Genomic DNA, 21842 nt, shown 5'->3' on the forward strand with positions numbered 1-21842 from the left:
GCTACCTCTGCTGGGCCTTTTGGGTGGTCACTCACTGTCCCTGGGCAATTTTATTCTGTTTCTAAATGGGGTTCATAGCACCCGTTGGCTACACACCCCCCGTTTTGTAGAAAATAGCAAGTAAAATGGGGTTTGTGAAAATGTTTCACAAAAGAGCTCTGAAAACATGTGGTGATATTAATAAGGCTTTTCTGGCTATTTGTGAAAAGTTTTCAGTTTGTGAATTTTTTTTTCTATCGTGTTGGTATATTTTCTTGTCTGGAAAAATAGAAGTCTTAACGTATTACAGTGGGTGTTTGAGGATTACAGGTCTGTGTCTCATGTTTTTATGTTGATGGTGCCATTTACTGAAGGTTTATGGTCTCTGGGGAATAGGCTGGAAGTTGGTTTGAAAATAAACAAAAATACCTAACTCCCCACTTTTATGCCCCCCTTCCCATCGTCAAGTGACTTGCTGTGTCTTCCTTAAAGTAGAGGGTAAGGAAAGACAAGAATCCTTTCAAGAGAGCTGTTTCTTTCTTTCTTTACTGTGATAGTGAATGGTTATGTTAAGTTAGTCCAAAACTTCTTAGTAATTGGAGGTGAAATAATACAGACGATAAGTAAATTAAAGGCAGGGACCCTGTTTTTGTTTTACTTTTTATCCATTAGGAAGTTGGACTACATAGCAGTTCTGTGTGCACAATAGACCCTCAGTAAGGTTTCTTGATTAATAAGCATTACAAGTCACATTTGTTTCTGAGGGCAAGACCAGCTGAAATTCATTTAAATCAGTGGCTACTGAGATTATATTATTAAGCATGAGAGAATGTATATTACAGCAAATCTTCCTGCGTAACCATTTTTTTTTTTTTTTTTTTTTTGCGTAACCATTTTTAATGCTGAGTTTTAAGCCTTCAAGGCTCTTTCTTTGGTAAAATTGCCCCATTCTGTCCAAAAGTATAGACTGCTTGACTGGCACTTCACAAACCTAGTGGTTCTCAAAGTATGGTCCCTAAATCAGGGGCAGCAGCAGCATTTGGGGACTTGCTGGAAATGCAGATTCTTAGTCCCTGTCTTAGACCTGCTGAATCAGAAACTAGGCATGGGGCCCAGCACTCTGTGTGTGTTTTAAAGATTTTATTTATTTCAGACAGAAGAGAACAAGAGAGAACGTGATTGGGGGTAAGGGACAGAGGGAGAGGGAGAAGGAGAAGCAGACCCCCACTGGGCAGGAAGCCTGACAACTCAGGGCCGGATCCCAGGACCTCGAGATCATGACCCCAGCACTCTGTTTTAATGGGCCTTCTAGGCAGTGCTGTCGCAGCTGTGGTTTGAGGACCACTGCTCTAGCTACACCCAACTCCTCCTCTTTTTCATCATGTGTAGACAGAGGAGGGGTTCAGGGAAATTGGTTCCCTTTGGTTCCAGGCCTTGGGGACTAGAAGCTTGTCTTTTCCTCCTTCCCGGGCATGGAGCAGTTCCCTAGTCTCAGGTGGGCCACCTGGTAATCTGAGCCACACACGTCACCACACATTCTATTTGCACGCTCACGGAGGGGCCCTGGGCAGCCATTTTGCCATTCGGGGAATGTGAGTTTTGTACCTTCAGGACTTTCTAGTTCTCTTCTGTTCTTTAATATGGAAAATGCTTAAATCATACTTCTTCGTATTCTTCCTAGCTGCGTGTAGCAAGGTATGCTGCTTGGCTCCCTTGTGCATTGTAGTCCCCCATGGAATGGATAGCAGAAGCAGGTTGTGGCCCCCCTCCCACCAGCCTTACCAAACTGGAACCCTCAGGGGTGACCCCGTGACCCTGGTTTTCATAAGCGCTGAGCAGCTGAGCCACACTGAGGCCTGAGGATGCCAGGTTTAAAGTGAGTATACTGGAATGAAAGATGTTAAGGGCCAGGAAGGGAGGAGAAAGGTATTACAAAATTAATAAAAGTAACAGGAGTGAATGTGACATTTTGTTTTGGAGGAAGGTGCCATTACTGGTTTCCAAAATACTTCAGAAGTGAAATGAAGACCAAGCTCTTGTCCAGAACATGCCCTCAGCATTGGCAGGGACAAAGCTTTCTCATATGAGGATGAGGAAGTTGAGACGGAGAAGGGATGAGGCGGTGTTGCTTGGCCATTCCTTGGGGTCCTGCTGATTCAGGCCTGCACGTTGCTGAAGGAATGCATCAGATGTTTGGAAACAGCCCAGTGAAGAATTTCAGCAATGATCTACACTTTTATTAGATGTGCTTTTAGGAAAGGAATTGCCTGTTATGAGACTGGGAACCTTTGTAGAAAGAGCTGAAGAAGGAGTTGCTTTGCTTGTCCTGTGAAATAGGGAGTCCCTCCCCCCCCCATTATGTATCTCCTTTCTGCAAAATAAATGAATGCAAAGATACTTTACCTGGATATTGAAGAAAAATTAGGTCTAAAAATATCTATTTTCTTTCCAAGTAGAAAGATTTGGGGGGCAGGGCAAGGCTTCTAGTTAAATTATCAGTTTTTGTGGTAATAGTTCTACTTGGTTAAAAGTAAATATTTTATTTTCTTTTCCCAGTGTGAGCAAATTTTCTACATGTTACTTTTGATAATACACCCAAATGTTTATCCTGTAGACAAGGCCACAATCTTAGAAAATAGTATTCAGATTTTTGAAAAAAACAAATTTGAGGAATTGCTGGATTTTAAAAATCTTTAGTTCTTTTTTTTTTTAAAAAAGATTTTATTTATTAACTTATTTGAGGGAGTGAGAGAGAGAGAGAGCATGAGCAAGGGGAGAAGCAGGGGGAGGAGCAGAGAGGGAGGAGCAGACTCCCCACTGAGTAGGGAGCCCAACATGGGGCTCGATCCCAGGACTCTGGGATCATGACCTGAATTGAAGGCAGCCGCTTAACTAACCGAGCCACCCAGGCACTCCTAAAAATCCTTAATTCTCACACTTTTGGTCTCTGTGTGGATAATCTCTTTTTTGTTTTAAACAACTGCTAATGTTTCTATAACTGATTTATCTCTCTCTATATGTCCTTTGAAGTCTATTTCTTACCTCTGCCTCAACCTTTCATTTCAACTCACTAACTTTGTCTGAAGTGCCTGCTTTGTAGAAGGCAGTGTGCCAGGGGCTAAGAATACAGTGAGGACACTGCTCTGTGGAGCTCACAGCCAGTGGAAGGCCAGGATGACCACAGCCCTAGGACTATGGCAGATGCACCTCTGTATAATTGCCTCCCCTCGAGTGTGGGCAGAACCTATAACTTGCTTCTAGTCAGTAGAATTTGGCAAAGGTGATGGGATGTCACCTCCTTGGTTATGTTATGTTGTATAGGACTCCTTTTTGGCTGACTGGAGTGAGAGACTTCTTGCTGGCTTGGAAAAAGTAAGCTGACTTGTGCTTGTGGCTTGCCTGTAGAGAGAGCCACGTGGCAGGAAACTGCAGGCAGTGTCTCACTGGTAGGCAGGATGAAGCTGGAGCCCTCAATCCTCCAGCCACAAGGAGATGAATTCTTCCAACAACCTAGATGATCTTGGAAGTAGAGTCTTACTCAGTTGAGCCTCAGATGAGACTGCAGCCCAGCCGACACCTTGATTGTAACCCCTTGAGACCCTGAAGCAAAGGACTCACTTATTCTGTGCCCAGACTACCGTCTCCTAGAATCTGAGATAATAAATGTGTATTGTTTTAGGCCATGAAGATGGTGATTACTTCTTAGTAAGAGGAAACTAATACAAGGAAGAATGTATAGGTTCCAGAAGAGTGTCTCAGACTGGAGCCTCATCCATCCAGCCAATAAGCACCTAATGAGCCGATTCTATGTGCTAGCCCCTTTCCCAGCCCTGGAAATACAAAATATGAACAAAACGTGGTTGTATCTTCAGGTAGCTCCCAGTTTGAAGTAGTTGGGTTTCAAGGGACGGACATTGCTCTCCCTTGGGGAAAAATTAGAGTAGGAATTGTTTGAAATGGGTTTTGAGGATAGAGGAAATCTCATGGGAAGGCCATTCAGGTAATGGGTGGTGCTGATGTTATAGTGTGGTTAGAAAAGATGCTCTTCAGTTACAGTTTGAAGGGCTTGGATTTGCTTTAACCACAAGTCTTTATTGAGGATAGAAGAATACCATTGTAGTAGAATAATAAGGTACAGTCATGGGTTAAAGTGGTGAGCTCTTATGGCCAAAGTAGACAACATTAACTTTTAAGAACAATAAAATTACTAATCATAAAGGCTCTGAGGCATCCTCTGATTATTCTTCCCCTTAATTGAAGTCCTAAATTGAATCATTGGATCATAAAACCAGATTGTAAACATAGTCCTGAATAATTTTCTTCTAAGACATTTGTTTTATGGTGTTTTCTCATATTAAGGATCTGAGGGTAATGAATGTTGTATTTTTAACCTTTAGTTGAGGGTGCTCAAGGGAGGTCCATCAGGGACCCTCAGCAAGGATGCCATTTACAGCAAGTACCTAACCATGTTACAGGGTGGTGTCAGTGACAGGGTGGCCCCACACATAGCCATGAGGTCCTAAACATGGCAGTCCAAAGGGAACTGGTGTGCATCTTGTGTCCTGTGTACCTGGACAGACATAGTACTGTCTGCTTCTGTGCTGCTGCTGCTAACGATCATCTCACTATGCTGATATACTACAAGTGGTTTTGGTCAAGTCTCTTGTTTTGTCACTTTCTCCTTTCATCTCTCCTGACATTTCTCATCGCTCAGCTTGGTAGTAGAAAACATGGCTTTGAAGGGCCATCTGATGTTGTGATCATGTGGAATCTTCTCTTGATGGTTTTTTTGGAACAAGAGAGCAGACTCTGGCACGTGGCTCAGCTTCACCTGTCGCTGTGGGCCTGACCTGTGGAAATGTGGGGCCAGAATGGGAGGACAGAAGGGTCTTCTTCTGTGGGCATGTTGTCATGTTTTCGGAGCCTTCCATTTTGTAGGAGGGTGGTAAGGGCCAGTGACTTCCCAGGCTCTGTGGACTTGGATGGCCTCTCTTTACAGAAAGGGCTTTAAAAGAGTCTGCCTAGTATTCCATAGGGTTTGATAATAATGTGTAAGGCACATCTTAAACTTACTTGAAAGAAATGTAAATATTGACTATAATTAGTCATGTATTTTGGAGAAGGTATCTCACTTTAATGTTGCTAAACTGCATTGATATAGTATTAATATTAAAAACAAAGCTGTTGGGGATCCCTGGGTGGCTCAGCGGTTTAGTGCCTGCCTTTGGCCCAGGGTGTGATCCTGGAGACCCAGGATCAAGTCCCCCATCAAGCTCCCTGCATGGAGTCTGCTTCTCTCTCTGCCTGTGTCTTTGCCTTTCTCTCTTTCTGTGTCTCTCATGAATAAATAAATCTTTAAAAAAGTAAAAAAATAAAAACAAAGCTGTTTTCAGCTGGACCTCAGAGTAGCCCTGCTTTTCTACAAATGGTGTCCCCAAAGGATCTTTATAAATTGGTGGTTTGAGTGTGGGTCTTCCATTCCCAGGTGACACAGGGCCTTGTACTGAAGCCTAGATATGCCTCACAAGGCTGACTTCTTCATGGATTACTTCAAGTAATCCTCGCAACAAGCTAATGATGAGCTACCATTTGGCACCTCAATTCTATAGATGAGAACACAGGTTTAGAAGGGTTAAATTCTTGTAGCAGGTCTCAAAGCCAGATCCAGCTCCTCTTCATCTCTGCATTCCAGTGCTTCACCGGGAGGAATTCAGTCTAAAGACCAAGGATGGTGCTCAGCCTAGTTTAGAGGCAACCTACCTAGAGATGTTTCTATGGGAAGTACGCTTCAGGTTTTCCCTGGGATTATAGGGTTACATGTCCTTCCATCCTCATGGAGTGGAGCAAGACTTCTTTCTTTTAAGCATACATGTGTAGTTGTCCCCAGAAACATGAAGAACTTTTGTAGGAGCTGGCATTCTTGTTCGTGGTCTAATGCCCCAGGGAACCCCTCTTTCTCTCTTAGGTTCCAGGCCCCCGTGGGGTGGCAGGGGTCCTGCAGATGGGTCGGGAGATATTGTGGGGTAGACACAGGGACACTCAGGGGTGAGTGGTGCACTGTATCACCCTCCAGGGACACTTCTTGTTTCTTCTCTGGAAATCTCAGGGAAAACCTAGGTGTTCTCTTTTCCAGCCCTCCCATACCTACCTTCTGATTGGTTTCTTTTCTCCTCCTCACACCTTTAAGCTCCTCCACCTGTTTCTGAAGGAAGGCCACAGCTAATTTAAGGCTTTCTGAGGGTGTTTTCTACTATTAGTTGCAGGTGCAAAAAGGTTTTTTTTTTTTTTAATCTCCTCTGCCTAGTACATGGTAGGCACTCAAGAAATACTTTTTAAATTAATTAATGAGTGAATCTTAGCCATCTTTCTGACCCTGTTGGGCTAATTAGGTGAGTTTTGTAAACAGGGACAATGGAGTCAATTAATTCATCTGTATTTCTGAGGGAAATCCAGACTCTCAGCAGCCAGGGCAGAGGATCAGCTGAGGCTTTTAGGATGGTGTTGGAGAGGCAACAGGTTGACTGGAGGCTAGTGTAGAGGCAGCCCGAGCCGAGTGGTGTGGTGGGTGTCTGTAGGATGTGACAGGAGACATGGTAGATAGGAGATCATTGAGGCAGGACCTTATGGCTCTAAGTGAAAGATACACAGAGTGGCTAAAGGGAAAGAGGCTGTTTATTGCCAAATAGACATCCTAAGATTTATACTGGCTTCAGGCCTCCCTGGATTCAGGGTTCGAATAATCAAATCAGGACCAAAGCAGCTACATCGTTTACAGGGCCCAGTGCGAAATGGAAATGTGGGAACCTTTGTTTTTTTTTTAAAAAAAAAATAGCATTAGGTTAAGTGTTACTTATTGCTGGTTTCCAAGCAATAATAATAATAATAACCAAGTTTAAGTCCTGTATTTTACCGTTTGGGAGCTTCTGTATTGATCTGATAGTTATTGTGCTCACCAATACTCTGTTCATATGCAGCCGGCAGAGGTCGGGCCAGTTAACTCACAGTCTCTTTGTCTAATGGGTGTGATGATCTCTGAGCATTCTGTGGGACCAGACTGCTTCTAGAGCTCAAATTTTCAAATTTAATTTTCAAATTTTAACACAGGGATCAATATTTCTATCACATCATATGGGACAAAGTGTAGGGTACATAAAAATACATTTTTTTTTATTGTGGTTTTAGTTTTGGGAACCTTTCAATAAAGTTCTAATAGAGTTCCATTTAAAAAATGTCACTTAGAAACAGATGGAGTGAGTTTCCCAAAGCTTAATACCATTGGGCTGGAGTGATCTTCTCCTTTACTATTTACTTACATGTTTACATGTGGGTCATTAACCACATTTTCATGGATTTGGATGCTTCTCATTTTTTTTTTTTTATTAAAGATTTTATTTGTGAGAGGGAGAGAGAGGGGGAGCAGATGAGCATGGGGAGGGAGAAGCTGACTCCCTGCTGAGCAGGGAGCCTGATGTGGGGTTGATCCCAGGACCCTGAGATCATCACTTGAACCAAAGGCTCAACTGAATGAACCACCCAGGCACCCCGGATGCTTTGCTTTGCTTTGCTTTTCTTTTCTTTTCTTTTTTTAAAAATATTTATTATTTATTCATGAGAGACACAGAGAGAGAGAGAGGCAGAAGCACAGGCAGAGGGAAGAAGTAGGCTCCATGCAGGGAGCCTGATGTGGGACTCAATTCTCGGACTCCAGGATTACGCCCTGAGCCAAAGGCAGATGCTCAACCTCTGAGCCACCCAGGCATCCCCCCTGGATGCTTTTCTTTTCTTTTTTTTTTTTTTTTTAAGATTTTATTTATTTATTCATGAGACAGAGAGAGAGAGGCAGAGACACAAGCAGAGAGAGAAGCAGGCTCCATCCAGGGAGCCCGATGTGGGACTCGATCCCTGGTCTCCAGGATCCCGCCTTGGACCGAAAGCAGGCACTAAACTGCTGAGCCACCCGGGCTGCCCCGTGGATGCTTTTCATACAGGTTTCTTGAACACCCTTTTTGAGAACTGTTTTATAAACTGTTACATAAATGGAGGTGTGTTGGGAGCGATCCACAGGTTACCTGGTCTGATTCATAGCACAGCATTGCAGAGCAGTTGTGTGGGTCAAGTTGTGTTTCCTTAGTAAAGGTTATGACTCATTTTGGTGTTAGGGTCCTACCTGTCTGTGCAGCATTTTCATGTGCAGGGGGACACAAATTAAGCTTTTGGGTCACACATCCAGATGCATGTAAGGAAGCCAGTGGCCATGGAACTGTGGAAGGCTGTTGGGTGCTGTCCTTTCTCTCAAGAAGCGGTGGCCTTTGTTCATTCTTCACAGCAGACAGTTCATCCCTCACAGAGAGACAGTTTATTTTCAGAGATTATAATAGCTACTCCCCCTGGCTCAAAGTGGGATTACTCAGTTAATAAAGATAGCCGTAGCAGATTTTTGAAAGTGTGATGACAAAATTTTGACTCGGGAAGAAGAAAATGTTTATTTTCTTTTGCTTGAAATTGTTACTCATTTCACTTCTTATCTCCTATCGTAGAACTTGTTGCTGAAAGTTACAAAAGATGACCTCATATTAGCGTCTCTTTAAACATTTGTCCCCATCAGTACCTGCAACCACAGAGAATTTGAGCCCATACATTTTCTAGATGGACCTCGGGTGTCCAGAATTGCAGGAATCGTACCTTTGGGTTTGTTGCACAGCATCATTATTACTTGCAGACAAACCTTTATGATTCTAATGACCTAAATAATCTTTCGTGACTTACAGTTGTGTTACTTAACTGCATTAGTTTGCAAAGCAGTCGCCACCTGAACTGTCTACATATTAAGCTGGTTTTTGGTGGATCTGGAAAATGTTTTAAAATCACACGTAAAAGGAAAATGAGAAAAACAAGGGTTTGGGATCAGAGGATGAACTCATTGGCTTCTTTGACTTTTCATTGTTGCACAACTCCAGGGTTAAGTGACATTGATGCTTGGCTGAGTGACATGGGGTAAGGTTTCAGTTGTTACAACATGACAGTACGTGCTCGTCATCTTCAGTGGGCGTCCTGACAATGGGAAGGGGGTGGCTTAGACTCCTATTTGGAAATGATCTAGGAAGTCAGACATCTAATTCAGCTGCCCCATCCCCGTTCTAACCCAGGAATCTTCCAGGCACTTTTAGCACAGACCACTTAGCTCATACTTGAATCCTCCTAGAGACAAGAACCTTACTCCTTATGACCACCTCTTTTACTTTACAGACAACTTTTTTTTTAATATTTTATTTATTTATTTAGGATAGTCACAGAGAGAGAGAGAGAGAGGCAGAGACACAGGCAGAGGGAGAAGCAGGCTCCATGCACCGGGAGCCCGACGTGGGATTCGATCCCGGGTCTCCAGGATCGCGCCCTGGGCCAAAGGCAGGCGCCAAACCGCTGTGCCACCCAGGGATCCCACTTTACAGACAACTTTAACTGTGAAAAATAAAATTGATTTTCTGGAGCTGAAACATGCTTCCTTATAACTTCCATTCATTTGCTAGCTTTTACTTGTAGATGATAAAAAGAGTCCCACATGGATAGGAATTCTTCAAAATATTGGAAGAGGTAAGATAATTACATATGGTTTATGACTCTTGAATATTCTCAGTTTGTTTCTCCTTGATGGCATCTTAAAACATCTCCATAAAGCAAATATTTGCTGAGTACCAGCTGTATGGGAAGCACTATCCTCAATGGGTGCTAGGGTGGCAGACCTCTGTGGGGACACAAAGACAATGGGTCCTGCCATTGAAGAGTATGCTACAGTGTGAAATGGATCAGAAAAGCCCATGGATCGATAAGAGAGAAGCCAAGTGCCACTGGGGTTCAAAGGAGAGAGATTGATCCTAAACTCAGCTCTGTTAGAAAAGTGCCAGTGCAGGATCCAGAGGGAATGGAGATAGGTGCAGGGTGTTTTTGAAGGCTGAGTCTGGGAGTAGGGCATTCCAGGCAGAGAGACCAGTGTGAACCAAAGTCCAGGGGTGCGAACCATAAGTTGTGTCCAGGAGTGGGGGAGTGTTTTTGTTTGCTCAGACAGTAGGATGCTTGGAGAGGAAGGGAAGGTGACTGGGTGAAGGTGGTAGGTTGAGCCAAGGGCTGGGAAAAGCTGGATTCCCCACCTCACTTGTTCATCCAGCAGCACCATGATTCCATCGCAAGAGCACAGGCGTGGATTCGAGTCCAGGTATTGTCCTGACTGTGGATCCCAAAATGGAGATCTGTGTCCATTGTAAGGGGGATCATACAAAATGTAAGTGAAGAATTCAGTACCCTGCCTGGTACGTAGCAGAGTCTTGGTAAACAGGAGCTGTTAGGATTTCTGAATTTGACAGGCTTTGAGAAGCTGGGGGGTGACATGGACAGAGCTGCAGTGGGGTGCAGGGTGGTTGCAGGGGAAAACCACTTCAGAGGCAGTGCCCCAGGTTAGGAAGGAAGGTGTAAATGAGCAGAGAGGAGGCACCGACATGGATTAAGGAGGAAGAGTCAGATTTCATGTGTTGGGCAGGGGAAAGAGGGGAGAGAAGTCGCTTCGGGTTTTCACGAGGGAAGGACGGTGGGCCAGAAGGCAGTGTTGGGCGTGGGGCCTGCTGCGGTGGAGAGGGAGGCTGAACGTGAGGGGTGAGCGGCGGTGGGGAGACTCCGTCCAGGCTGGCACCCGGGGAGCCAGAACCTCAAAGGGGCTCATTTAAAAAAGCAGAGGAAGGAATGAATTCAAGAGACCCAGTGAAAGCAAAATTGGCGGAGACAGTCTGACAGATGATTCCTGGTGTCTTAAGAGTTCTCAGGGAAAACCCAATACAATCATCACATTGTTTTTACTCACACACACACACTCACACACACACTCACACACAAGTTCAATCCAAACACCATCTATTATTTAGGTCTGTTAGTTTCCTCAGAAAAACCCTTCAGGAAATCCTCTGCTCTCCCAGAGAATGTGTCTATATTTAGAAGACTTTTAGAGAAAGCCTATTGTTACATTTTCGTTTATGGGCTAAGCACCAAGAGACTGTAGAAATGTAAATTACACACGGCAGTGGGTAGAAAGCTGCCTTTTTTGTGCTATTGAAGCCCATGAAGCAAAAAATGTGACTGGTCCTTTGTGACCCCAGGGAACCCAAGAAGGGTGACACTGGCAGGGACCACAGAAAACCCCTTGTATAATAGAGAGGAAACTGAGGCCCAGAGCATTGTGACTGGTCCAGGGTCACACAGCTCATTAGAGACAGAGCCTGCAGCCTGATGCTAAGCGTTCCTGCTTCTTGAAGTAACCCATTCTTCCCAGACCAGGACCTTTGGGCTGCATTCCCAGGTGGGTGGCCCAGACCCCAGGGTCTTCAACGAGGAATGTGTGTATGTGTGCATGTGTGGTGGGCGGGGTTATTCAGGGACCATGCAGCTCCAGTGCTTGATAGCTGGACTGTGGGAAAGGACAGAGGGCTGACGTGAATGATTATTGCTATGCCCTCATGATTGTTAGAAGAGCTAGCATGGCTTGCTTTCTTCCTTTCTTATTAAAAAATATATATATATATTTAAAAGATTTTATTTATTCATGAGAGACAGAGAGAGGGGCAGAGACACAGGAAGAGGGAGAAGCAGGCTCCATGCAGGGAGCCTGACTCGGGACTCGATCCTGGATCTCCAGGATCAGACCCTGGGCTGAAGGCAGGCGCTTGACCACTGAGCCACTCAGGCGCCCTTAGGGCAGTGCTTTTCAAACTCATGGGCACAGAAGTCTCTTGGAGGTTGTTGTTTTGTTTTTGTTTTTGTTTTTTTTTTTAAGATTTTATTTATTTATTCATGAGAGACAGAGAGAGGCAGAGACACAGGCAGAGGGAGAAGCAGGCTCCATGCAGGGAGCCTGATGCGGGACTTGATCCCGGGTCTCCCACATCAGGCCCCGGGCCGAAGGTGGTGCTAAACCGCTGAGCCACCCAGGCTGCCCCTGGAGGTCGTATTAAACTGCACATTGTGACCTAGAAGGTCTGGAGTGGGTCTGAGATACGGCATTTTTTACACAGGTGATGCGGTGTTATTGCTCTTTAAGTTTCCTTTATTGGCTGAAGACTAATCATCAAGATCCCTTCCAGCTCTAAGATTTTAAGATTTTATGGCTCTGCCGTCAGAACTACCATGCCTTTGTGATCTTACCGACTGTCAGCCCTCTGCTACGTACATTACAGACATGATTTCTGGTCTTCTCAGCAACATCCAAAGGAGATACCATTCTCCCCATTTCCAAGATGAGGAAATTGAAGTCTCTTGAGTTTAGCCAGAATCCTAGCCTGAGTCTTCTGAGTCTAACACGTGTGTGATTAACTGCTATGCTATGTTGCTTTCCCTTATCCGTGTAGGTACTGTTCCCAAGAAGAACTTGTATGGCATTGTCTTTTCTGACCCCATGGGTTAGGTTTGCAACCCTAGAGAAAAGGCTCCCAGGGAACTCAGTAGTTATTAGGAACTTTTCTGGTTCCCAGTGGCCTTGTTCTCTTTTCCTTATGGTGGACCTAGTAGTGGCTTATGAGAGTATCTCAGGTGTGCAGTGGTGGCACTTCATTATGAAGTACATTTGTGATATTCAGACTGTTTCCAGTAAAGTTTGCTATCGGTCTCAGAAATGCTTATTGTATTTGCAAGATGCAAAGTCTAGACCCAAGTGTGGTCTCTGGCCTAGTGGACCACACTATTCCCTTGTGAAGCTTGTTGAACTGTGATCGTTGGGCTCCTTCCCAGGACTTATGTGGATTAGGCCTGGTGACCTGTATTTGAAAGTTCCCCAGACTGTTTTGATGTAACCAAATATTTAAAACCATGGTCTTCATGGTTCTCCAGATGTGGTTTCTGGACTATCAGCATAAACATCACCTGAGGACATGTTAGAAATGCAAAATTTGAGGCCCCACCCCAGACAAATTGAATAAGAAATTATAGGGCTGGGTCTAGTAGTCTGTTTTAACAAGCCCTCCAGGTGATTCTAAAGTTTGAGAACATGAGATCCTTGCTCCTCCAAATTGTGGACCAGCATTACCTGTGAGTCTGTTGGAAATGCAAGACCTCCAGCTTCACCTCTACCGAGTCAAAAATCTTCATTTTGATGAGGTCTCTGCATAGCCACATTTGAGAGCCCTGCTCTAGACAGTGATTTTCTTTCTTAACTAATTGTGCATTGTTAAAGATTTGAGGGGGGAGGGGCAGAGGGAAAGAATCTTCCAATACACTCTGCACTTGGTGGGGAGCCCAATGCAGGGCTCGATCCTACGACCCATGAGATCATGACCTGAGCTGAAACCAAGTGATAGATGCTCAACTGACTGAGCCACCCAGGTGCCCTGATTGTGCATTATAATCCAAGAGGCCTTAAAAAAAATACCAGTGCACTATCTCCCCCACCACCCAAGGCAGTTAAAGCAAAATCTGTGAGGTTGAGTGGGGCCTAGCCATCTAGTTTGTAAAATTTCTCAGGTGATTCTCATGGAGCAAACCATGGTCCACTGGTCAAAGCAGTTCACTGGTGCCTAGTTGTCTGCAGTCCTGTTCTCATACTTAACGGATGGGGTAAGACTGAGAAGGAGTCAGGGCTCCAAGACATTCCTCCTTCCTGCTCCCAGAATGTGACTGGACACCCAGGCTCTGGAGATGAAGGCTCAGGGACTGGTCAGGAGGACTCCCTGCCCAAAGAGATCAGGAAGGATAAGTTCGCTTGATAGTTTCAGGGAAGAGTTTGAGAGATTGAAGGAGATTGGGGTGGAGGAGATGGATAGATAACACATTTTGGTACCAGGTGTGGAAATGAGAGGGATGGAGTCTCTTCCGTAGCCTCAGGCCACAGGGCTTCTCACTCCTGATGCACCCGAGAACCACCCTAACAGTGCAGATTCTTGGGCCCTGAGAGCCAGTTTCCTTAGGGCTTGGGAAGGGCCCAGGAATTGGCAGGGTTAACATCCTCCAAGTGATTCTGGTATAAAATTTCAGTGCCCTCCTCTGAGACTTACACTGCTTAAAGTTTCTCTTTGGTCATGGGGATTACCTGGAGAAACTGAAAAATACAGGTCTTCAGGGCTCATCCCCAGCTCTTTTAGTTCAGCGGGACTGGCAGGGCTCTGGAATCCGTATTTTTTTTTTTTTTAAGATTTTATTTATTCATTCATGAGAGACCCAGAGAGGCAGAGGGAGAAGCAGACTCCCTGTGGGGAGCCTCATTCGGCACTCGATCCCAGGACCCGGGGATCAACTGAGCTGAAGGCAGAGGCTCAACCACTGAGCCACCCAGGTATCCCAGGAATCCTTATGTTTAATAAGCAGCCTCTGCCTTTCAGATTCTCTCAGAAACCCTCAGGTATCCACTGAAATCTATCAGGGGCTACCCAGGGGGAGAGGTGAGAGGAGAAGTAAGGTGTGTGTGTGGGGGGGCCCTCAAACACCCCTGCTTTGTTTCATATATTAGGCTTCAGTGTAGAATTGCATCTAAAGAGAGGATTTAGCCTTTTATTAAGTGTTGAGAGTGAGTCCTAGCTGCCCATGGATTCAGACCACTCTGAATTTGTTAGCTCAATGACCTTTCAAGCTACAGTTGAGAACAGCATCTGCATTATGACCACCCATCCTTCCTGTCCCTTGACCTTCAGTCTCTGAGCTGCCTTGTCCTTGTCCTGTGGTGCTGACTGTGCTGAATGACCATGACCCTACTCCTATCATGGAATTGCCAGACTCTGCCTCGTGCCCCAGGTATCATGCTACTTTGCCACTAGTGCAATGCTGGTCACCCCAGAGATCCCAACTGCACAGCTCATGGTACCTTAAGACAAGTGACTCTCAAACAGGACTATGACTTAATTTTCCATACATCAATCACCTGGAGTGCTTGATAAAGCAGATTGCTGGGTTCCATATGTCTGAGGTAGGGCACGAGAACTTGCATTGCCAGTAAGATACCAGGTGATGCATGCTGCTAGTCCATGGACCATCCTTACAGCCCCTGCCTTAAGATTAAATAGTGTTGATATCGGTGGAGCCTGTTTCTCCTACTACATGTGTTTCTTTCATTGGGCAGTCCTCTTTTGGTGTTAAAATATGCGAGAAGAGGAAAGGTCTCGCCTGAAGAGTAACCAGTAAGTAGAATGAAGAACTCCGTGTAGGGGAGGATTATGGCTCAGTCCCGAATGTACTCATAAGGTTGCCAAGCTGACAACAGTCTACTACATGGTTTCTGCAGGAAAGTGCATTGCACAGTGGGTTCCCTTGCCACTCATAACACAGACCCTGCCAGAAGTGGTTGTGACAGTGACAAGGATCTGACAATTGCTTTGCATTGCCTAGGGCTTGGTCAAGTGAGAGTGTGACAAACTGTCACTGAACACAGGTTATTAGAAATGCAAATATTTTCTCCTCCCTGAAACAAGTAGTGAAAGGAAAAAGTATGATTAATGGCTCCTTTTTAAGGAGTGTCCCCCTTTACAGCCTCAGACTTCTGGGCAGAGCTGGGTGTGGTGGTATGGCAGAGAGGGGTGGCCTCCCAGTGGCCAGGCAGACACAGGGTCGTGGTCCCTGCCATCAGGTCACAGGTTGTCACCAGTCACTGGTGGAAAATCCCCTGTGGCTGTTGAATGGTTTGATCAGGCAAATGGCTATAATTGTTGTTACATAAAAAAAAAAAAAAAGCCCTCAAGCTTCTTGATTGGGTAGTGGTTCAGCTCTATGGTGAAATATATTTAATTTTAGTTTTCAACAGTGCACCTGGATGACTCCACTAACTAGTCTTGAACAAACACAAAGCTTTAGTTAATAAGGTAATTACATTTGTGCAGGTGATAGGGCAGGCATCTGTGGGGTGGTGAATAGAAAATGTGTGTGTTTAACGTTCAGTGGGGTGGAGTTAGCAAAACCACCTTCTCCTTTTGTGCTGGTGTGTATGGGTCAGTGCTGTCTGGGAATTAGGATGAGTGCTTCCAGATGAGTACGAACACAGCTGCTGGTAGGCACTTAGAGGGGGTACCCTGGGGAGGGTAGCATCAGGGTCTCTTCTCCAGGGTGCTCTCATAGGTTTTCTAGCTCTCTTTATCTTGCCTGCTGAAGGAAGTAGAAGAAAGTCCTGGGTATGACATTAGGAAAAAATGTCCCACTTGTAGGTCTGCCCTGTTCTGCACTGGGCTGCCCACTTTGGAAACATCAGATTAGAATTTTGTCCTTCCCTCCTAGAATCACAATGGATGGAATAATAAAACCTAAAAATTTGAGTGGGCTTCTTGGGTTCCAGACACTGTGCTAGTTGTTGAACATTGAGGTAGGTTCTTTTTAGGGAAGTTGTATCATTTATGTGCTTAATAAGCTTGAAGTATGTGTATGTGTTTAGCTGAGGGAGATTGTGTTTAACTGAAGAAATGGGGACCTGTTCAAAAGCAGAAAGACCTTTTGAGAGACTGTACCTTGGCCCTCCTAAATACACACACAAGGGCCAGGGGTCATTCTATGTGTGATTTTCATCTCTACTTAGTCCCATCCTGCTTCCTCCCCAAAAGATGAGACTTCTTTCTATCCCCATTTTATAATGTTGAACTTGAAGCTTAAGAGGGTAAAGATTCTGACTCCAACCCTCATACTCTTGGACACTGAGACAGAGTACATATATTCAGAGCTGTGCAACTAGGTGATGGAGGAACTTGAAACAGTGCCCACAGGAGGAGTAGCTGCAAGAATGAGTATACATGGAGTCAGGAGGAAAGAAGCCACAGGCAGTGTGGTAGAGCTTTCTTTAAATACTGGGGAAAAAGGAGTTAATGAATGGAAGCTATGGGTAGATGGGTTTTAACTCAATATAAGTCAGTTTATTTATTTTTAAGATTTATCCGTTTTGGAGGGGGAGAGAGACAGCATGAGTGGGAGGGGCAGCGGGAGAGAGAAAACCCAAGCCAACTCTGTCCTGAGCATGGAGCCCAATGCAGGGCTTGATCTCACGACCCTGGATAACGACCCCAGCTGAAACCAAGAGTTGGATACTGAGCCAACTGCGCCACTCAGGCACCCCAAGGAAAAATCTTTTTAAGATCAACTGTTCAGAGATGACCTGAGCTATTGGTAGGTGAAGATCCTTACTGGAGGTACTTGACTTAGATTGTAGGGGAATTTTAATGCTTGGATGAGGTCCTGCTTAGTCTGAGAGTCTCTGACTTAAGCTTTGGCCACAGCTGGGCCAATTTATCTGTTGTCCTAGATTTCCTTGAGTTTTATAAGCTGTTTGGTGGAATTGCTTTATACGGGCATGGTGATTTTGTTTTATACAACTTAATTGAGATATAATACGTATACCATGTAATTCACCCATTTAAAGTGGTTTTTTTTTTTTTTTTTTAGTTTTGTTTCTACATATTATAAAACGGTAATAAATATATATAACAAAATTTGTATTCAGTTGTGGCAATTATTATCAAAGGTGAGTATTTCTTTCTGTACCTGGTATCTTGGTCAGGCAGGCACTCTTTGGAAATCTGGCCTCGTATTTGATCAGTTCAGTGCTTGAGCATGCATAGAAACAGAAGCCTGTGTTGGGTTTTCTCCCTGCTTTACAGGATTCGTGAGGTTATTAATCACGTCTGTGCTAGTTTTCAGTTAGAGGACTTGATCACACGGCCACAGCTTTAAGTGTTCATACAGGGTAATTGAGCATGGTAGAGTTAGTAGAAGGCCTGGAATGAGATCGATGATTCTTCTTTGAGACTGTTTCTGTAATGCATTGTTGCAAGACAAATTATCCTACTACTTAGTGGCCTAAAACAAACATTGATTTAATTGTAATTTTGCAATTTGGCAGGGCTCAATAGGGACAGCTCCTTTTGGTACCATGTGACATCAGCTTGGGTAGCTTACGAGTGGCTTTACTTCCAAGAAAGAATACTCACATGGCTGGCAAGATGATGCTGGATTCTGGCTGTTGTGGTCGGGAGCTCAGCAGGGGCTGTTGGTTGGGGGTCTCAGTTCTCTTCCATATGGGTCTCTCCATATGGTTGCTTGGGCTTCCCTATAACATGGTGGCTGGGGTCCAAGATGTAAGAAGTATTGGTTCCTGGTGTCTTTAATGTTTGGGCTCTAAGGTCTCAAAATGGTGCTTCTGCATTTCCTTGGTAGAACAGTTATACACCCAGCTCAGATTTAAGGGAAGGGAACATAAGCTCCATCTTTTGATGGGAGGAATGGTGTTTGCCGCTAAGGGGTGGGGTGGTGGAATTATTTGGGGCCCTCTTTAGAAACTGGCTACCGCAAAGAACCATAATAGCCTTCTTTTCTTTTTCTTTCTCATTCCCACTCCACAGAACCCTGCTGCTAATCACAGTATGAGCTAGTGATGACCAGTGGGTAGAAATCTAAGAAAAATAAAAAAAAAATGGGTACCAGGAATACACTATTTTTAGGGGATTATGGCTTAGGAATAAATGACTTCATGGTCTGTTAAACAGGCAGTTGTAAGAAATTCATGATGATTGTATTTTTCACAACTTTATTAAAATCTCTGCTTCCAGAATTTTGTATAAAATTTCCTTATTTTCCTTCTCTTTATTATATTTTTCCAGAATTGATTAGAAAACTTAGTTCCACTTTGTAAGAAAACAGAGGCAAACAAAACTACTAGTAATGTAAGTTGGTTATTCATGGCATATTTTGAACAATACAAAGAATTATTTGGATTAAGTCTTTAAAAATTTCTGTGACTATTTACTTCCCTGAAAAAAGCATTAAGATTTTGGGAAGAGTAACACTCAATTATCATCATCCACTTAATAAGTTTGCATACAGTTTTCGAAGGAAATAATTAAAGTTGACAATTTCTAACAGAAAGATAATCCTAGCTTTTAATAGTTATTTAAATTTCTGTTTACTGATGACACGGTTTTTACTTCTGACCTGATCAGAGGTTACAGATTGTTGAAGAGATATTAGAGATCGCTTAAATTGAAAGGTAATTGAGATACAGATGGAAGGGTAGGCCCACTGTAAAAAAGGAGCCGTTAGACTAATTTGACCTTCATAAGGATGTTGTAAATGAGAATCCTCTTTCAACAATTTTATATATTAAGGTTTTGGAAAGGGAGCTTTGCTTGTTCCTTTCAGCTGCTTGCTGATGAGCCCTCATAGTCCATGGTTCTTTTTCAGCTTCAATTCTGAAAATACTTCTATCACATTTCACAATAAGAGTTAGCAGCCAGGGGACTAATTGTTGACAAATAACATCATCTGCTGTGCAGCTTCCTTCATTAGAGGAATGGCCTTCTATTTCACAAGGAGGATTCAACTATTCTCTTCAGGGTGTAAGAACCTAATTATTGTGGCCTCTGCAGCAGGGGCCATGTCCACAGGCTGTCAGATGTTTGTGTTCTGCAGTGACGCTCAGGCATCAGTGACATTTGCAAGTGTTTTTATTTTAGTGAGGAAAGGCTCTGGCATGGCTTGGAGTGTGTGTGTCTTCCAGGGTGGTGTGTCCTTGGTCACATAATACTCTTAATTTACCTTAAGGAATGCTGTCAAAATAAATGGTAATTTTCAAAGGCTCTGCTCACTCATGTAGCTATTATTCTTTATTCACTTAAGACAATTAGTTTGTAAATATGAGAATAATTACATTTTAGCTTAATGATGCTGTCTGTCTGTTGCCAGCACAGTTTTACTCTGGATGATTAAGTATGGGAAAGAAAGAAAAAAAGATAGTTGCTTATTTTTAATTCAGTGTGAAAGGCTGCTTTGTTTTAGGTAAATGTAAAAAATCTAATGGTGGAAATAAAATTATATTCCAGATATAGATATGATCTATTTCTTAAAACCTTCGTTAAAGGCTATTTTGGGGCACACGTGGGATGAATTTGGTACATAGAGTAATAATAATAATAGCTGACACCTGTCTAGTGCTGCTCTGAACCAGGCACTGTTTTAAGTGGCTTGAATATAGTTAATCAATATAGAAATGCTTTTTTAAAAAATTCTCTTTTTACAGATGGGAAAACTGAGATGAAAAGAAGGTCATAGAAACTTACTCAAAGGCACACAGCTAGTCACCATCTGAGAGGGGACTTGGTTTGGGCTTCCTGGCTTCAGTGGGTTCTTTACCACTAGGTGACACTCCATAATCAAAGTAATGATTTCTGTCTTAGTCTTTTTTCCTTTTATTTTAATTCAAGTTTCAGATACTCAGTTCTCAAGTTGGCAGTCATTTTAGCCTTATAAAACTTATTTTTTATTGCTCTTATATTCAAAAAAGCTTCTCCTATATAACATTTTTGGTTGATGAAAATAAAAGAAGTCAGCTCTTGAAGCAGATTAAACATGTTAATAATAGTACGAGACATATTACCCAATCATAGTATGTTAATAAGTTTCAAAGTAAAAATGTAAGTTCCAATATAGTACAGTTACCATAAAGTCTAGTGTATGGTACTCTGTCTCACATATTGTTTAGATTGTAGAAATTACAGCCCTTAAAAATTTAAGCATGTTTACACAAGCCCTTAAGTGAATTAATATTACTTTTCAAAAAAGTATTGTTGATTTTTTGCCATCCTATAAAATAACAGGCTATTTTAGAAAATCTGGAAAGTATAATATGGTATAAACAAAATTAATAACATGTAATTTCACCACTCATAGGTAAACAATTCATGTTCGCATTTAGGTGTATTTTTCTTCCAGCCTTCAGTCATGTGTTCATTCATTCAACAACTATTTATTATTTTCTATGAACCAGACTTTATTCTAGGCCCAAGGGAAAAAAGTAGTGACCAAAATAGTCTTTCTCACTGTGGAGCTGATGTCTTAGTGAGAGAACAGACATTGAATAGATAAATGTCATGTAGGGATAAATGCTCTGAAGAAATAGGCAGAGTAAGGGAATAGAGACTCAGAGGCTGCTGCTTTGGAGCAGCTGGTCACAGGAGGCTGAGTGATGTGACATATAACATCTAGGGAAGAACATTACAGGTGGAGTGCTCCCAGTAAAAGGGCCTTACGGTGGAAGCAGGTATGAGGGGAGTATGGCACTCTAGGAATGCTAGGAGATGATGTGGGACAAGTGGTGGAGACTTGCAGCCATAGACAGAAGGGTCTAGCATGTGTGAGAGGGAAGCCCTGGAGGATTTGGAGGAGAGGGGTGATGTGGTCTGGCTTTGGTTCTAACAGGATCCCTCTGCCTGTCCGAGTGAGCACAGACTGCAAGGGACAAGGTAGCCAGAGGAAGGGTTTGAGGGAAGGTGGAGAGAAATAGTTAAAGTCAGAATGTATTGAAAGGTAGGGCTAAAAGGTTTGAGATGGATTGGATGGGTGGTATGAGATAAAGAGTCAAATATGACAATTGGGTGTTATGCGTTGAAATATTACCCTGCTCTAATTCCTTTGTGGAAGTCTTAACCTCCAGTTTCTGGGAATGTGACTTTCTTTGAGAGAATTGTCATTGGAGATGTAATTAGTTAGAAGAGGCCCTACTGGAGTGGAGGGGGTGGCTCATCCAATATAACTGGTGTCCTTGTGAAAAGGGTAGCTGGACACACAGATCCTCAAAGAGGGGAGCCATAGGGAGGGATGGCAGCTTCCACAAGCCAGGAGACACCTGAGATTACCAGGAGCCAGGGGAAAGAAGTGGTACAGGTTCTCTTACACCCCTCAGAAGAAAGCAACCCCTCCAACACCTTGATTTCCACCTTCCTGTCTCCAGAACAGTGAGATGGTGACTTGCTGTCATTCAGGCCATCCAGTGTATTTCCTGACAGCAGCCCCCGTAGACAAATGCAGTTGGTGAGCAGCTTGGTGAATGGCAGTGCCTTCTAAGGAAATGAATGCTGAGGAGGAGCCTGTGGTGG

General features: G+C 43.6%; 1 protein-coding gene across 10 annotated transcripts in view; it reads left to right on the forward strand.

Moving 5' to 3' along the window:
• Window positions 1-21842, forward strand: part of LTBP1 (latent transforming growth factor beta binding protein 1) — a 391779-nt gene that overhangs the window by 11886 nt on the left and 358051 nt on the right. The window lies entirely within an intron of this gene.

This window comes from Canis lupus, chromosome 17 (genome assembly GCF_003254725.2).
Source record: "Canis lupus dingo isolate Sandy chromosome 17, ASM325472v2, whole genome shotgun sequence".
Classification (NCBI taxonomy): Eukaryota; Metazoa; Chordata; class Mammalia; order Carnivora; family Canidae; genus Canis; species Canis lupus.